Consider the following 17,495-nt stretch of genomic DNA (forward strand, 5'->3'; position numbering starts at 1 on the left):
TAGTTCAAAAACATTAACAGCAACTGGTTATCTGTCCATTTCCTTCTTCCAGGCTCCTTTATGCAGCAAATTAATCTGAACCGAGTGCAAACCCTCGCCTTCACAGGAAGCTCACTGGTTTAGAGATGACGGACAGCACAGATGAGCCAATCTCTGCGCTATTATGGCACTGCACGACTGTGGGTGTGCAATGGTGAGAGGTGGACTGGAGGATGAGGGGGTGAGCATGGAGAGGGAGGGAAATTGAGAGAGGACAAAAATAGAAATAGCATGGTGGTGCAGGTGATGGAGGGGAGAGGAGCATGGAGGGCAAGCGGGATGGAGAAGGGTATGTGGAGGTGTAATACATATAGTGCTTACAAAACAGCAGATTGTAGATAACAGGAGATTACTAGAGATGAACAAACACTGTTACGAAGAGATTGTGTGTGTGCGCTTGGGTTTGGCAGGGTGATGGATTGCCTGTACCGTGCCACGCAATTTCTGATCAGCCCACAACCTGGGGGAGGAAAGAGGGAACGAGAGAGATATAGGAAGGGAGATCAACAGGAATGCAGGGATAAGGAGGGGTGGTGAGGACAAGACGCACCATTATGGAATGAGATCTTTCCAGACACAACAACCGTAACGTATAGTGCATGACGGTAATAAAAGGACAAGCACCGTCTCTGAGCTCTAACTGTTCTGCACGCATTATTGGGCAGCTTATTAATAATTCATTCACTTCTAGTGCCTTTATTAAAAGACTCAAGTCCCATAGTGCAGGTACTTCTCCTTCTTTATTCCCTTCATTTCCCCTTCTCAGATCACTACATCCCCCCTCCGGTCTGATTTTATGTCCTCCTTGCTTACTGTATGATCTCCCGTCACCTTCTCTCCTCATTCCCACAATCCTCTATGCTGCCTCTGCAGCGGGGTGAGCGGGTGCGGCGTGTGAGACCGCGCGCGGGGTAGACAGAGAGCGAGTCTGCCTCATCCATCTCTATCAGGAGCCAGATGAAGTGGGTTCTAAATATACACGCACAAGGAAATGATCTCACGAATAACTTATGAGGCTTACTCGTGTCCAGGCTTGCCAGACTTAATTCTTCAAAATCTATATCTGCTTTTCAGCAGATCATTAGCTATTTCGCAGCTTTGTTGGAGCTGCATTTTTTTGTTACACATCTTGAATGCTTGTACGGCTGCAAAATTTCTGTCTGCATTGTTGTTCTGTCTGCAAACAATAGTATTTCTGTTATGCTTTCACACATTTGAGATGCTGTTGTAAAGGGAATTTGTATAGGTAGCAGAATGTATTATCTGCGGGAGTCAGCTCGAGTGATGGCATCTCATAATTGCAATGATGTACAATTGTGTATTCATAGTGTCTACAATGGTCTTTATTGTATATGATTGCACAGGAGTACTTGCTTCTGATTGGTCATTGGCAGCAATTTGTGGTCAAATATATATGTATAACAAGCAATTTTGATATCTCTCAGTGGTCTCTTTGTTCTCATATAATATAAGTAATATTTCTTTATTTAATTGGCGGGTAGTAAAAAGAGGAAACCTGCAATTGTTACTATTTCTACCTGATATAACCCTTTAGTTGTATTGGTGTAATCTAATTTATTTAGTTGATTTAGTGATGCTTAATAATATTTTTGACTTTAATTTAGATGTTACCACATAAAAAAAATTGAGGTTAAGATTTTGTTAGTGTTTTGCAATAGTGTCATTATTGCAAAATAAATTCAAGATGGTACATCCCGATTACCCTGTCAGGGTTTTATTTTGTAATAACAACTCACTGTACACGTTAACCCTTACTTAAGTATTATAGTTATAATAACTATTAGATATTGTATAAAATGTCTACAGAGTGACTGTCCGTCATTGTAACCCTGTAACCGTTGTATATTTATATACACTGCCATTCAAAGGTCTGGGGTCAGTATGATTTTTAAATGTTTTTGAAATAAGGGGCCGTTTACACAACACCTCTTTCAATTAAAAACTAGACAACAGCGTTTTGGGGTCCTGAAAACGTAGACTTTTGAAAACGGGATTCAAAGTGCAAGTTTTTTGAAAACGAGACCGTTATCATCTCCATGTAAACTACAAAAAACACAAATTTGTGAAAACGATCACATCATGTGCAGAGTGTTTCTTTAGCCAGCAGCCATATCACCCTGTAGCCCAAGACTGGTTTCCCACTGAAGCTAAGCAGGGTTGAGCCTGGCTAGGACCTGGATGGGAGACCTGGGAAAAGCTAGGTAGCTTCTGGAAGAGGTGTTAGTGAGGCTAGTAGGGGGCGCTCACCCTGTGGTCTGTGTTGGTCCTAACGCCCCAGTATAGTGATGGCGACACTATACTGTCAAAAAGCATCGTCCTTCGGATGAGACGTTAAACCGAGGTCCTGACTCTCTGTCGTCATTCAATATCCCAGGATGAAAAAGAGTAGGGGTGTAACCCCGGCATCCTGGTCAAATTTGCCCATTGGCCTCTGTCCATCATGGCCTCCTAAAAATCCCCATGTAAATAAACCGATTGGCTTCATCACTCTGTCTCCTCTCCACCAATCAGCTGGTGTGTGGTGAGCGTTCTGGCGCAATATGTCTGCACATTGGTAGTGGTTGAGGAGACCCCCCCTTCTAGATGTAAAGCGCTTTGAGTACCCAGAAAAGCGCTATATAAATGTAACAAATTATTATTATTACAAATTGACATCAACTTTTGGCCTGGCATGAATAATACAGCATTTTTATTCGTTTCGCGGATCCGTGTGAACGGGGATCGTTTTGACAATGTTGTCGTCTGTACGCAAAAAAACTTCGTCAAAACGATCCCTGTTCATTTCACACGGATCGACGTTGTTGTGTAAATGTACCTTAAGTCTATTATGCTCATTTATTATATCTTAAATATAGTGAAACAATGATATTTGTTACAATTTAAAAAAAGACCCAATGTTATTGTTACAATTTAAAATAAATGTTTTATTTCAATATATAAAAAAAGAGAAATGTATTCCTATGACAAAGCTGAATTTTCAGCATCATTACTCCAGTCTTCAGTGTCACATGATCTTTCAGAAAGCAGTCTAACATGCTGATTGTCAGGTACTAGGTGTCTGTTCTTGTGTATAGTTCCTGTGTTCTCAAACAAATTGTCCGAAGATTCGACCTCTCTAAATCCCTCCGCGAGCTTACTCTGCTCTGATTGGCCAAAAAGCCCAGTCTGTTGTGATTGGTCTCCCGCTTACAGCATGTGTCAGAAATGAAACCTTATGTTACCATAACTGAAGTTCAGCTCCAGAGGCTTCCTAAAGCTCAGCGATACTGTAAAGACAGTTGATGGCATTGATTTTACCATATCAATTAGAGCGTGAGTCTGATGATGAAACATTGGAAGAAATAGTTATTCATCCTGAACCTCCATCGCAACGACTTGAGCAGGACGTTTCTAAGTGATATACTACTCAGTTTGAGGTACATTTGAGATGTTGCAACTGTAATTCTCCATCAGCATTAGCACGAGTATGTTCATCAACAGACCCATGCGTATATTTCTAATTTATTGCGGTGCACATGCGGGAACTGTATTAACTGTATCAATAGCAGTGCATATCTAAGCCAATCACTAACGTGAATGACTGATGTAACATTAAAGTTTGTAAAACAAATCTTGTTCCATCCTTTATCTTTACTCAAAGTAGTAAGAACGACAGACAATCTGCATTAATAGACAGTTTTAGGTAATAGTGGCCCACAGCTGATTTGCAGTAGCGTAAGACATTAATAATGCGAGTTAGCTGGTTAGCCGGAAACTTACACAATATAACACACAAAACTACGTATTTTGAACACCCAGTAGAAAATATATACATCAATAATTAATAATACTTACAGGTTGTGATTTTGGAGGAGCAAGTTGGTCCAAATAAAGTGGGTACTGACCCTTTTTTAATGGATAAGCATTTTGTAAATCCCATTTAGATTTGAGAAGCAATCTTCAGAAAGTTATACTGCTGTTGTTTCGCTGTGGTAATTTTAACCATTTACACATGGTCATCCGTTATAATACTTTACAAAGAGAATGTGCTCTTGCAGAGCAGAAAACAACATCTGCTCGACATGTACACAACACGAACCAGCTGCAGTGTTTGAGGGCAGGCCAAAGTAGGTGTTATTCGCAGGCAGCCAATGGAGACCATAGGTGGTAGGCATTACGCAAATGTGTTACATTGTTACGTATATAAGTTACGGATAGGGGTGCTCCGATTGATCGGCAACCGATCTCGATCGGTCGATAATCGCTTTGGGATGATTGATCGGCGGTCTCCAAAAAGGCCGATCTCATGAACCGATCGCATGCTGACAACACATAAACCCGCACCTGCCGTGAGAGCTAGGGCATGATATGCAGCGACACCGTCTCATTCTCTTTCCAGCGCAGGTAAAAGAATTATAATGCTGAAGGTGAGGTACAATTCATATTTCTATATTAAATAACTTACGCAGTCATTTGAAAACTTTCTGTGGGACGTAAGTTCACAAACAGCGCGCGTGAATCACCGCGTGCGCGCGCTCTCTCTCCCTTTCAAAATGCTCAAATGGCTTCACATCAGCGCATCGCATCTGCACTAAAATCGAGCTGCACAGTTGACACAGGATTTGCCACTTTGCACAATCGAGGCAGTGTCGCATCATCACTAAAGTTTATCATTTGCATTTATTTTTAAGTCTTGCCGGTGTTCAAACCGCTCAGCACTCGCGCGCACGGTCTGGAGACACACACACACACACACAGGCCATCTCACAAAAAGCTTGCGAGTACAAATTGCGCTGAAATGGTCAGATACACACAAGTTTTGCCTCTTTGTCGCCATCTCTGTTTGAAACCTGAAATTGCAGTTATTTGCGCAATTATCATCTTTACCTTGGTTGTGCATCGGCACGGCTCCTCAGCGCAGATTAAACTATTGTTTGTGTGGCTGTCATTCATTCACAGCACCAGTGTGGATACTGTACTTTAGAATCACAGATTCTACGTCTTGGAAGTATGACCAAAATAAGAATTGTCACTGGAAAAAATATAATCTGAACAAGTAAGTAACATGTCCGCCACTTTTGTTCTGACCAACTGAGAGAAAAAAAAATCATTACAATAAATCGCGCTACCAACGATGATTAAATCTAACGATCGCTTGGCTCATATCACATCAAACTAGAGATGTCACAAGTACCGGTACCAAGTCGGTACTGAAATTATAAAAATGTGACGATACCAGCATATCTGTAATACCGGTAGTACCGACTCCCGAGTGTATTCGGTACCCGCAGGTGCGTTCAGTGGCTTCCGTGTTTATCAAGCGCAGGGCTCAAGACTGTAGCTGAATATATACTAGTGTCTGTGAATATTAAACTACAAAATACTATTTAAATATTACTCCTGCATGTTCTGCGTCTCTGTGTAAATGACGGGGCGCAGAGGTGCGGGCGAGTGGGCACGCGCACACGCGCGTGACGCTCGCTCGCTGTCTTTGTAGTCTCTGCCGTGTGTCACTATATGAGGACACGGACGCATAAACCGTCCCTTCATGAGAATTTACTGTTTCATTTGAGAAAACTGTCATATCATAAACACAGACACTCAAAGGTCTTCACGGCAACCTGTCAAAATAAAGGTTTGGTTCAAATTTTTAAAATTGACATAATATATCAGGCTACTGTTGTAGCCTACAGTAGATTTAGCTATATGTAATAATACATCTCTACTAATGATAATTATTATGCCTAGATGGTTGATTATTTTTCACTTGATATCTTTTTTTATAAACAATGTTTACTTTTAAACAGCCAACAGCCTTTAAATGTTTATATTATTTACTTATAATGATTTAAATTACATTTAATATATATATTTTTTAAATAGTTAAATAAAAATAAAAAAACATTTAGCTGTGGTACCGAGTACCGTAAAATTTTTATGATATTGGTACCGACTACTGGAATTTAGGTACCGTGACATCCCTACATCAAACCATAGAAATGATTATTATTGTTATACTTTGTTCTCAAATTCTTAATGTTAGCAACATCAGCATTGCGTGACTACATGTATTTAGAGTGTATTAGCGTTACCTGTAGATTTCAATTTCTGTACAGTCTAATCTTTTGCTTTTGACTACGGGTGAATCTCCAGGTGTCACTGATGATGTAATTTGGTCCTTTCTGGATTATAATCCGCCATCAAAATGATAAGTTTAATTACTCCAGCTGCTTCTCACAGCTTCTCAAAGCCTATAAATGATCCGCCACCTGCAGCATCCTCGCATACGCCTATTAACCGGGACTCCTTTATGTATACAGACATGACGTAATGACACAAAGACATGCTTGAATTTCCCACGGAAATCCACCAGTACCACTCAAACTATAACACATTATTACAAGCTTACCGTTGTGAATCGGGCTGAGGTAAGGAGATCGCTTTGAACACTGGCTGGTTATGTACTTGCTCAAAAATTGATCATTTTTAACCAAAAAAAAGTTAGGGACGGCAGCTTTAATTTTAATCTTTGTGTCTTGCGAAGTTGCGACGTTCTCTCTCTTGCACTGCACATTTGCATTTTTCAATATAAACAAATCAGACAAAAACGTTTTGTATGTTTGAGTGCTTTTCTTGTAAATCATTAGGCTAAATAAATATATACTGTTGTGATGATGGAAATCTCTTGTATGCACAGGACACTATGTTCTACGTTAGCACCGTGTTGTCTATCGCATTGTCTTTTAACAAAACAACAGCATTTATTTGTTCCGGTGAGCTGAATAGACTGCGGTCTGCACCAGTTCAACAGTGGTGCATATTGCATAATTAATGCGAAAACGCCATCTATAACGGTGTTGCTCACTGCACTATATAATGTCATTATCTCGGTAGTCAGCAGCAGCTTGTTGAATGGATGTCATGGCGGTTGTCTGTTGTGCTGTGAAGCTCAGGTGTGTGTGTGTGTGTGTGTGCGACTCATGATGGAGTGTGTGTCCTACAGTGCTGTCTGACCCCGCTGCTCCTGTCTGGACGAGCGGTGGAAAGAGCTGCAGCCACCAAAGGGAGGGAACGCGAGAAAGAGCGAGAACACGTTGACATCGTCTCCCCGTTAGAGGTATCGTGATTGTGAAACATGATAGTGACCTTCAGAGCCGGGACCTCCGCAGCAGGAGCTCTATCATTTACACCCTTCCTGTTCTAACAGCACATCAGCATTCACAGTCAGCAGAACCGTATATGGGTCACCTGTGTGACATTGCAAAGACTTTTGTTTATGATTCAACCGAATAATTATCGAGGCTAATTTGTCCAACCTCAATTCCAAGGGGCATTACTATGCAGCGCATACAGACAATCTGTGAAGGTCTATGTATATAGGAACAGGAACATTTTACAAATCTTCAAACATAATCGTACTGATACTACTATTAAAAAACCATCATGGTAGTGCACAACAAACAGACATGTTATAATTATCCCACGCCTCGACACAAGCAAACTTCGATCATGCCAGTTCATCGCACTTTCCCAACCTCATAATAACATCAAACCCATGCGAAGAGTCAGCCACCTAAATATTTGATGGGGATTTTAAGACATTCAGAAGTATTAAGACAAAACTAGATTTAGAAATGATGTTCTCTTCGGTTAAATGAGCACTCGTCCCTCTCAATCTAATGATAATTGAGAAATGTCTCCTCTAAGACATGGTTCACGATGGGAAAAACAAAATCATTATGCTTGTCTCGTTTTCCTTAAAACAAAATGGATCTACTTGACATTCAAAATAGCAAGACATTGTGTCTGGATTTGACTGAGAAGAACGCATCCTTCTCCAGTAAATGTGCAGTATATGTTTGTCTACCGGAAATCAAAATGATTATTAAGATGTATTTTTGCTGTTGCATACGGCTATTCCCCATCCACACAAAGAATGATGTCTAAATCAAAGCTGAATTAATGTTGAATATGTCGTGTCCGACGAGTTTAGGGGATCAGATCAGAAGCATGTATTTTTATCTGAACAGTGAACATGAACACATTGTTAATAATTGGAAAATTGCGTATATCCTGTTGCTTTTTCCGTTGTTTTGTTAGTCATTCAAAGTTGTAAACACTAGCAAAACTATCTCAGCAATGATTTAAAGACACAATATGTAATTTTTTTCGAGCTTGAGGTCGCTTATTCAAAACACAGGCGTAGCTTGATGACGCCTTGATTTCACAGAGCTTTTATTATGCCTCAGACGAGCGCTTCCGCTTCTTCCGCTCATGAGTATGTGCGGTTTATCATATTAGATATATTATTTGAGTGTGTTGAAAGTTATAATGCTACTCTGTGCGTTCGCTCGACAGCTACTATGAGACACTTGTTCACACTGCGGTGCGCTAGGTCGATATTAGGCATGCTAAAACATGGTATTCGCGGCAAATTAAGAAAAACGAGATTTAAGCAATAAGACTAACTGTGTTGAGCTATATCCGCTTGTCTAGTCGTGACGTAAGGAACGCCGTTTCCGGGTCCAAGCCTCAACTCGTTTCACTTGAGAATGCCGTCGACGGCCGTTTATGAGCGCTATTTATTCATATTAAACAGCAAACATTTGAAAAAGTTAAACATTTTAAATACGTACAGTCTATACAACAGTCTCTGTGCTCACAGCATCACAGACATTAATCAGTCCCTCCAGAAAAACGCGATTTTGCGATCGCATGATTTAATGCATAATCAGCCAAAGTCCGCATATTTATCCGGGTGCGCATTTTTTCAAATACGCCAGACTTCCGCCGCATAAATTGCCTATTTTCGCGTGCAAAATATGCGGGGCTAGCATGATTTCATAATCCCCGCATTTCCGTTGCAAAAAAGTCATATATTAGCAGAAAGTTGAAAAATGTTTGTTTACTTCACACAAGAGCCGCCATTTCCCGCTATTGCCATGGGAACATTTTGAAGTGACGTAATTACCCGACGCGAACGTCATCGAAAAGCTGCAAACCCCGTGGTGAAACCATGTTGAAGCACGCAAATTCCCATTTGCCAACAAAAATAACAGCAAAAGACAGCGCAAAGCAGTTTCCCGGGTGTGTTGACAGATTTCAAAACACGGCCTCATGAAGCTTCGAAGCGTTATGAATCAGTGAGTCGATTCAGCAGTTTGGATCGCCAAATTTCAGCAGTTTGACACGCGATCCGAATCATGAATCGACTCGCTGATTCATAACATTTCGAAGCTTCATGATGCCGTGTTTTGAAATCGGTCATCACTATATAAGTCGTTATTTAGGGTTTTTTTGCACACAAAAACTATTCTCGTCGCTTTATAAAGTTATTGTAGAACCACTGTAGTGAGATGGACTTTGTAACGACGTCTTTAGTACCTTTTAAGGGTCTTGAGAGTGAACCGTGCATTGTGCCAATGGAGGCCTTTCTGAGCCATCAGATTTACACTAAAATATCTTCATTTGTGTTCCGAAGATGAACGGAGGTCTTACGGGTGTCCAACGACATGAGGGGAAGTCATTCATGACAGAATTTACATTTTTGGGTGAACTAACCCTTTAAGAGATTGCACTTTGTGTTTTGTATAGCTACCTCTGTAAAACATTCATTTTTTCAGAATTTGTAGCATATTGCTTTTGTAAAGCTACAGAACTTGTTTGACTCAATGTTTTGTAAATTTGAGCCATGTGTTTATTAAGGTCTTCAATAAAACAAGATGAGAACTTAAATATTCCCAGCACTTTCTGTGATGTAGTGCTTTTTTTCTCTTTTTCATCAAACCGCAGTTTTTGCAAGTTCCCGCAATTTCATTGCATAAAATTGCATAAATATCCCGCATTTTCCATCGCATTTTTTAAAGCTACACTGTGTGATATTTTCCCCCATCTAGTGGTAAAAATGTATATGACCATCCAGTGAATATTAGTTTCTGTTCCTCTCAATTCCGATTTTGTTTTAACTCCTACGGTGGCCGATTTAGTCCAAGATTAACATGGCTTCCAGTTCGACCTCGTCCACATTCGACACGGTGCCATCGAGTGTTAAAACGCGAAAGGCGAAGCTTGAATTTACGGGTATGTCCCTCTTTGGCTGATGTACTTTCAAGATGGAGGGGCAACATGGCGACCTGCATTCGAACCCCTCACCCGTATGTATTTTCAATGGCATATTATAAACTTACGAGAATACTTTATTACTTGAAAGAAGTAAATATACATTAATGAGCACATATATTTTTGAAAGAACTAAGTGTTTTTAGCTAAGAATAAACTAAAAAAGTTACACAGTGTAGCTTTAAGTAAACGTGCCGCATAATCAAGGATTTTTGCCCGCAACAATCACAAAAAAACCCGCATTTTTCTGGAAGGACTGATTAATATTTTAACGATTTATAAAAGATGAATCACTGTCTGGCCATCTGGAATTTTGGTATGGAGATAAAGGTTATGATTATATATTGTTTTGTAGTATTACACCACATTGTGTGTGTGTGTGTATTAGCACCATTTGTTGCTTTTCTTGTGGTATGTGGACGCGTGACGTCAGACTTAACAACCTGATAACAATGATTCGTTTTCTGTTGATGAATGTATCCAAACATTTGCTCACCTGTCTAATAAAACACATAAAATATTAAAGTGTCTTTGGTGTTTCCATGGTTTCCACTAAATAAAACCGGAAATCCTTGTTAAAATGGCTTATTTCTCTGGAGTTAAACATTATTGGAAACATTTGGGATAATGTAAGTAGTACACAATTCAACAAAATATATAGCACTGTTCAAGTGGATTTTGCTTGTTTTAATCCCAAAATCTTCAATATTGTGCATTTAACTAAAATATGCATGCCATCCAATTAATTAATTATAACAATAAACAAAATACCTTCTTAATTTATTTTTTAGTTGTTCACTCAACATTCTGTGATGTAACTGTAACCACATTGTTGTGCAATTTAGGTTTACAACAAGCCCCTCATTTTTTATATTATCTTTACAATAATCTCTAATATTTACAGAACAGATAATGGGGAAAAAAACAAGCCTGTTGTAAATCTAAATTACATCACAGAATGTTGAGTGAACATTCAAAATAAAGAATGCATTATTGCTATAATGAATTGATTGGATGGTTTGTTCATTCGAGTTAAATAATTGCTGACCTACTGTTTACAACTTCTATGAATTAGAAAAAGCAACAGTGAGACGAATGTAAGCAGGATTATGTAAGACAGTGCTCGTATTCTGCTCGTTTACTCGAGACGGCATGACCCGTGGACCAGCCCGTGCTCTCTCACACGGCAGATTGCAGCGGATTGCGTCTCGAGAGCAGAGCAGCCGAATCCAAAGATTCGAATTCTAAAATCCGAATTCGAATTCGAATTTCGCGACGTAATGACAGGCCCACTGATTCCCCCGGGAAGCACACACGCACGCGAGACGTTTACTACAGACGAAATATGAAAGTCAGGCAATACTTTTTAATAATCATTAATGTATAAGGTGTCACCATGATGCAAGTGTCACACTTGCATTATTTATATTGACATTTTTAATCCTGTTTAAAAATGCATGTTGCATATGGACATATTGTTATTCATCAGAATCATCACAGCAATAATAGTATCCATGCACTTACTGAGGCCTGGGAAGTAATACACAATGGAAAAAAAAAGCATTATTAATTCAATTTGATATAAATAGTATAATTGAATTATAATTAGTATAATTTAAATAGCACTACATTAACGACATTAATTATTGATTTGCTTAGAAAACAAATAAGCACCTAAAGAAGAACGCACGCATCTAGACATGGCACTCCGCACTGACATATTGAGAAGACTGTTTAGGTGATGATAAATATCTCGGACAAGCAAAAAAAGACTATCCGGATACGCACCTGATGATGTTATAGACCCCTGCCTTGAATATCCGTGGCTTGTCAATCCCCGTGTGGCCTTAAAATTGGGCGTCGTGCTGTTAATTCATCACTCGCGGTGTTAAACTGGATGGCACGCGCATCACGTCGTGTGGTTTGCATTGCCACACTCCGTTGTCATCAGTCACACGGAAACCAGCGCGGATCTTTAATCCAGGAGAAGAGTGTTTTCAGTCTAGTCCAGACACTCCGTTGTCACGCCCATCTCATCTCTTTCCTCGCAGTTCTCTGCCGTTAAAGAAATCCGAGGACGGGTTTTGCCATCGCCCACATTATGCGCCTTGGGTGCCACGACACGTCTAGGCTCCGCCTCCGGATGAGAGTTTGCGGATCCTAGTATGGTAAGAAGCTCGTTAATATTCATGAGCGGAACCTTCGCTATTGGACGGTTAAAGCGCGACGTCGCCAGAGGCTCATTCATATTCGAAAATCTGGCTTCGCCATTAGAGGACTACTCGACCTCATTAATATTCATGAGCTGAGTTTAGGCTTCGTGATCTCACCTCGGGATGTGGGGTTGGTGTTACATACGCGCGCAGTGACGCTCGAGCGAGGGATCTGACAGCGCGTGGAATCCTCCGCATTCTCCACATTTAGGGATACACCTGTGGAGCAGTCCTTTACACCTGTGGTAATATATGCAGCGAGTGTGCTGTGTCACTCTTATGGACACCTCTTAAATAAGACGTCCTTCTGCGCGATGATGCGCATGCCATTCAAGCGAGAGCTCCACAAATATAATACATTTTATAATATAACAAACACTATAGGGTGCAATTCTTGAGAAAAAGAGTTATGCCTTTATGGAAAGCCAATGTTTTGGGGAGACCACTTGACAATAGACATAGAGGTAGTCAAAATATGTGCCAAATAATCAGGCTATGGACCACAAAACCAGTTATAAGGGTCGATTTATTTTTTATTGAGATGCATAAATGACATTATTTATATGTATTCTGCCCTCACATTAGCGTCTCTCTTCCCAAAGTTAGATAAACACACGTAAGCGATGAATATGTTGAAACAGAGTGAAACTACAGAAAAGAGATGTAAATAATGGAGCTGCTTAGCTTATCCCCAACTACATAACACTAACGTAAAATAATTGTATATAGTTCTTAAATGTCTAAAATTATGCACTACACAGCTTTATAAATAGTAAATAGAATACAAATATTAATCATAAACTTACAGAAAATGCTTTCTACAGAGGATCATAAGGACGTTTCTTCTGTGTTGAACTTAACTTTAACTGATGCAATTAACTGAATTTAACTGTCTTGGAATGTTACTATGGCAACCCTTTTTAAAAAAAAAAAAAAAAAAAGGAAAGCTACATGATAGGCATTGGAATCAATAGCAAACACTAAATACAATATGAGAGCTGAATTAATATGCTTTCCATTGTTAGGCCAATATTATGGCCGAGATACAACTATTTGAAAATCTGGAATCTGAGGGTGCAAGAAAATCTAAATAAAGTTTTTCTAAATAAAATCGCCTTTAAAGTTGTCCAAATGAAGTCATTGGCAAGGCATATTACTATAACTAATAATTTTAAAAATATATATATATATTACGGTGAAATGTACAAAATATCTTCATGGAACATGATCTTTACTTAATATTGATTTTTGGCATAAAAGAAGAATGGATCATTTTGACCCATACAATGTATTGTTGGCTATTGCCACAAATATACCTGTGTGACTTTAAATAATAATAACAATAGATTTTATTTATAACGCACTTTTCATTCCGAAGAATCTCAAAATGCTACACAGGAAAATGACTTAAATGTCTAAAATTATGCACTACACAGCTTTATAAATTGTAAATAGAATACAAATATTAATCATAAACTTGCAGAAAATGCTTTCTACAGAGGATCATAAGGACGTTTCTTCTGTGTTGAACTTAACTTTAACTGATGCAATTAACTGAATTTAACCGTCTTGGAATGTTACTATGGCAACCCTTTTTTTTAAAGAAAGCTACATGATAGGCATTGGAATCAATAGCAAACACTAAATACAGTATGAAAGCTGAATAAATATGCTTTCCATTGATGTATGGTTATAGGGCAATATTATGGCCGAGATACAACTATTTGAGAATCTGAGGGTGCAAGTAAATCTAAATATTGAGAAAATCGCCTTTAAAGTTGTCCAAATGAAGTCCTTGGCAAGGCATATTACTACTACTAATAATTGTAAATATATATATATATATATATATATATATATATATATATATATATATATATATATATATATATATATATATATATATATATATATATATATATATATATATTTACGGTAGGAAATGTACAAAATATCTTCATGGAACGATCTTTACTTAATATTGATTTTTGGAATAAAAGAAGAATGGATCATTTTGACCCATACAATGTATTGTTGGCTATTGCCACAAATATACCTGTGTGACTTTAAATAATAATAACAATAGATTTTATTTATAACGCACTTTTCATTCCGAAGAATCTCAAAATGCTACACAGGAAAATGACAAAAAACAAGTAAACTACAGAATAATAAAAACAATCAACACTGAAAAGCCTTTCTGAATAGATAGGTCTTCAGTTCTGCTTTAAAAGTATCCAAAAAATGCTGGGTTAAAAATAACCCAAGATGGGTTGAAAATGGACTAACCCAGCAATTGGGTTGTTTTAAGCAAACATTTAATCCAACCGCTGGGTTAAAACAACCCAAATGCTGGGTTAAAACAACCCAATTTCTAGGTTAGTCCATTTTCAACCCAACTTGGGTTATTTTTAACTCAGCATTTTTTAGAGTTTAGGCTCTGTACTGCTCTCAGCTCACTCGGGAGGCGGCTCCAAAGCCGCGGGTCCCCCGTGGTACGAAGCCTGTGGGGACCTGAAGAAGCAGGTGGCCTGAAGATCTGGAGGATTTCAAAGTGATGAGTTCTTAGATATGGTGGTGCATGTCCGGTGAGGCATTTATGTGTGAGCAGGAGGATTTTGTAGTCGATCCGGGACTGGTTATGACTGGTTTTGTGGTCCAGGGTCACATACAGATTCAATTATGCAAGGAATGGCGTATGTTAAACGGGGGTAGTTGACAAATATGCAGTAAGAAATGCTTCTTTTTTTTTTTGTAAAACACTTTTGAAGAAAAAAAAAAAGCATGTGAGGAGTCTGATGTTTGAGAAGGTAAATGTTGAGAAGGTCACTAACTTTGTCAATTCTTTCACTGTTTTTTGAACATTTTTACTGAAATGTGTCCTATAGTGTGACATAAGGATTAAGAATACAGGGGTGTCGCACCAAAGGACAACAGAAATTAACAATTTTATAGTGGTTCCAAAAAAGTTATGTGCACATGTCATGGGCTTCACAGTAACATGACCTTGAATGGGGTCCTTTAACTATATAATTAAACTTAAAGGGATAGTTCACCCAAAAATGAAAATGATTTACTCACCTTCAAGCCATAGGTGTAAATTACATTCTTCTTTCAGACCAACACAATCAGAGTTATATAAAAAATGTCCTGGCTAATCCAAGCTTTATAATGGCAGTGAATGGCTGTCTCTGTTTTGAAGTCCATAAAAGTGCATCTATCCATCATGTAACTGCTCCACACGGCTCCGGGGGGTTAATAAAGGCCTTCTAAAGCTAAGCCATGCACTGTAAAATCCAACAGTTGTTCTTACTACAACTTTTTTTTAGTAAACTTTACTTAATGTCCAATAATTTGTTGAATTTACTTAAAAAAATTAAGTAATCTGAACTATTTGCATGCTATGCCTTTGTTACTTAGAAAACTCAAGTAAACCTTACTTGACTGGTTTGAGTACCATTTTGCCAAAGCAAAAAAACAAGCAGGCGGACGGGCGGGCAAAGGGTTTTTGAGGTGGGACAATTTTTTATAGACTTATCACTCATTTCCTCCACTTCCTCTCACCATAAGTGGGATTATGTTCCCTTTGGTTGGGCACTTGGAACTTCATTCATATTATAGTAATTAACTTCCTATTATTGCAGTAATGCAACAAGAATTCATAGTTGTATGATTTCAAAAGAAGGGAAGTAATAAAAAATATATATATACATACATATATATGTATATATATATATATATATATATATATATATATATATATATATATATATATATATATATATATATATATATATATATATATATATGTATATATGTATATATGTATATTTATATATATATATGTATATATGTATATATGTATATTTATATATATATATGTATATATATATATATATGTATATATGTATATATGTATATTTATATATATATATGTATATATATATATATATGTAAATATGTATATATATATATGTATGTATATATATATATGTATGTATGTATGTATGTATATATAATATTTGTCCATTAATGATATGTAACATAACTATTATTCATGTCAAATAATGATTTTTTAACATTTTTTTTGTTAATATTTATGGCTTAACCTTTTAATTGTGTTGATATTATCCCTCTGTAGTTGTGATAATAGCAATTGACCATGAGTGAGTAACACAGACTTCAACATTCAGCATGCAAAACACAACAATGGTAACAAGGATTTTTATTAATTTTTGTATTATTAATAAGACCTTTACTATTTTATTTGCTGTCGCTATTGTGGTTATACTGACAAAAGACAAATAGTAAAATAAAGCCAAAAATAGTAAAACGAAGCAATTAATTTATTCATGCCGCAATGCACTCTGGGAGTATACATCCTCAGATCAGATAGAAAGTAAGATAGGTTTAAATTAAGAACAACTTAATGCAATTAAGTAATGCTTACTTAATTGAATTAAGGCAACGAGTTTGCACAATTGAAAAACGGAACAAATTAGTTTTTACAGTGTGCGTTTGTGTGAGAAAAATATCCATATTTAAAACTTTACAAACTGTAATCTCTAACTTCCGCTAACTGTCGTATTAAACTGGAATTGCCCTTTTTAAAATCAGGATATGGTGTCACACTGGAGGACCAAAATAGACACTTGTAAAATTATGCCTGAGGTATTTATTAACATTTGTACGCTTTTCTTTTTAATTGATAAAAGTTGTAATTTATTGAACCAAGCTTGAGACAGTCACACTATTGGACACATTTTTTTTAAATGAAAAAATTTAAAGACAAAGCAGTTTTTATATCAACAGGTCCATGTAATACAAAGAAATGTTTAACCATTTTCTACATTTTAAATTATGACAATATATTAATTTTTATCTGGTGACAGTGAAAATGCCATGTCACGTCAACAAACAAGTGTTTTATTGCACGGTGGGGAATATTTATTTAAAACTTAACCATATGGCTAATGGTCGCAGCATCCCCCCAGTTATGAGTTTTATAGACTGCCCGTCGTTTTCCTTCTCCCCATTCCACATACAGTGAGTGTATATCATCACCAGCTGTCATGAGTTGTGAATGAAAATATTGGATGTGGGCCAGCAGCAGGGCCGTCTCGC

General features: G+C 37.7%; 1 protein-coding gene across 2 annotated transcripts in view; it reads right to left on the reverse strand.

Moving 5' to 3' along the window:
- The window catches only part of peli3 (pellino E3 ubiquitin protein ligase family member 3), a 38,550-nt gene extending 26,257 nt beyond the window's left edge, over positions 1 to 12,293 (reverse strand). The window contains exon 1 of one of the 2 annotated variants that reach the window (XM_079810446.1): positions 11,947 to 12,293. The gene's annotated coding sequence lies outside the window, so the exon portion shown is untranslated. The remainder of the gene's footprint in view (positions 1 to 11,946) is intronic. The other variant, XM_079810445.1, reaches the window with a different exon arrangement.
- Positions 12,294 to 17,495: the final 5,202 nt, after the last annotated feature.

The sequence above is a fragment of the Gobio gobio genome (assembly GCF_949357685.1).
Source record: "Gobio gobio genome assembly, chromosome: 2".
Lineage (NCBI taxonomy): Eukaryota > Metazoa > Chordata > Actinopteri > Cypriniformes > Gobionidae > Gobio > Gobio gobio.